Source organism: Myotis lucifugus, unplaced genomic scaffold (genome assembly GCF_000147115.1).
Source record: "Myotis lucifugus unplaced genomic scaffold, Myoluc2.0 scaffold_3, whole genome shotgun sequence".
NCBI lineage: Eukaryota > Metazoa > Chordata > Mammalia > Chiroptera > Vespertilionidae > Myotis > Myotis lucifugus.
Genome location: NW_005871051.1, coordinates 26,735,865 through 26,737,644, shown reverse-complemented (window position 1 = coordinate 26,737,644; position 1,780 = coordinate 26,735,865). Strand labels below are relative to the sequence as shown.

The 1,780-nt window shown below is 43.5% G+C and overlaps 1 protein-coding gene across 1 annotated transcript in view; it reads right to left on the bottom strand.

Moving 5' to 3' along the window:
• Positions 1–99: 99 nt before the first annotated feature.
• The window catches only part of SPATA3 (spermatogenesis associated 3), a 13,476-nt gene continuing 11,795 nt past the window's right edge, over positions 100–1,780 (bottom strand). Inside the window, exon 5 of the mRNA XM_023759144.1 lies at positions 100–135. The gene's annotated coding sequence lies outside the window, so the exon portion shown is untranslated. The remainder of the gene's footprint in view (positions 136–1,780) is intronic.

Here is a 1,780-nt window from a genome sequence, read left to right as displayed (position 1 = left end):
CCTCCCCCCCAATCCGCTTACCTCCCTACCAAGTCCAGCGTGTTGTGTCTTGGGTAGAACACAGTCAAGAAACAGAATTTTTTTTTTTTATTGTTCTATTTTGGTGACAAGAGAGATCCCTGATGGAAACTGGATCTGAAAGAAAAATAAGAACAGAGCCATTAGCTTACACAGTACTTCATGACACCAGAATGCCGCGTCTCCAGTTTTACAGTCTTAGCGGTGAGAGTGCAGCAGTGAAGGTCCTCCTGTGGAAAAAAATTATTTAGGATTCTAATTTCTTCCATTTCTGCATCCACTCTTCCTTTTGTCCAAACACAGCCACCAGCAGACTTGTTTTTCCCTTCAGGCTCTAACGAGCTTATGCAAAGTACCAAGTGCTTATGCAAAGTACCAGGTGCTTATGCTCTTGGCTGGCTGGCTGGCTGGCTCTCTCTCTCTCTCTCTTCTCTATTGGCTTAGTGGTGCTGGCACTTTCCATTTCCTCCTCCCACCCCAAGGGCCCCCAGCAGCTAAGAGGGAGCCTCGCTCCCCAAAAGATAGCCTACAGTGGGAGTTTTACTACGTGCAGTGCCCGAAGGGAGAGGGGAAGCAGCCTCTTGCTTTTAGTGCCTCATCCTTCACTGGTGAGATGCTGAGAGGCACACCAAACTTTAGGAAAGAAAATTCTAGAAATATCTTTTCCCAGAGAGTAGACTTTGCCACTGTCATCAGATGGTTTTTCACTGTCTGGACTAAGGACACCAAACTGCCGGTTTCCCTTCTTGAGGGTCTGAGAGCTGAGCTACAAAACTCAAGATGACTCGGCGTCCCCCTACAGTGCTCCCCCAACCCCACACACTGAATCTCACACCCTCAGGGTGGTTTTCAGTGGCTAAGCCAACAAGTCTCCAGCCTCTAAGCCAGCGGTTCTCAACCTGTGGGTCACGACCCCTTTGGGGGTCGAATGACCCTTTCACAGGGGTCGCCTAAGACCATCAGAAAACACATATATAATTACATATTGTTTTTGTGATTAATCACTATGCTTTAATTATGTTCAATTTGTAACAATGAAAATAAAGGGTGTCCCAAAATTCACGCAAGAAGTAATTTTGATAGAAAACACAGGTTTATAATTAAAAATTGTAAATTTTTTATTGATTCATAAAGTATACAGTATAGGGTTATGTATGGAATAGCATATCGGGAAAAATATCCACAACATGTCACTGTTTGGTGCGGATTTTGGGCTGGAGGCATCATCGGACCATTCTTCTTCGAAAATGCGGCTGCTCAGGCAATAACAGTTAATGGTGCTCGCTATCGAGACATGATAATCCAGTTTTTTGTGCCTAAATTGCAAGATATGGATGTGGACGACATGTGGTTTCAACAAGACGGTGCCACATGCCATACAGCCCGCAAAACAAATCAATTACTGTATGAGTCATTTCCTGGTCGTGTAATTTGGTGATCAGAATTGGCCGCCCAGATCATGCGATTTAACGCTGTTGGGACTTTTTTCTTTGGGGTTTTTTGAAGTCTAAGGTTTATGCCAACAAGCCCATGACCACCCACGCCTTGAAGGAGGAAATTGAGCGCTATATAAAAGAAATTCAGCCACATTTATGCAAAACGGTCATGGAAAATTTCAACAAAACAGTGCGTATGTGCCAGCAAAGCCGTGGAGGCCATTTACCCGATATGCTATTCCATACATAACCCTATACTGTATACTTTATGAATCAATACAAAATTTACAATTTTTAATCATAAACCTGTGTTTTCTATCAAAATT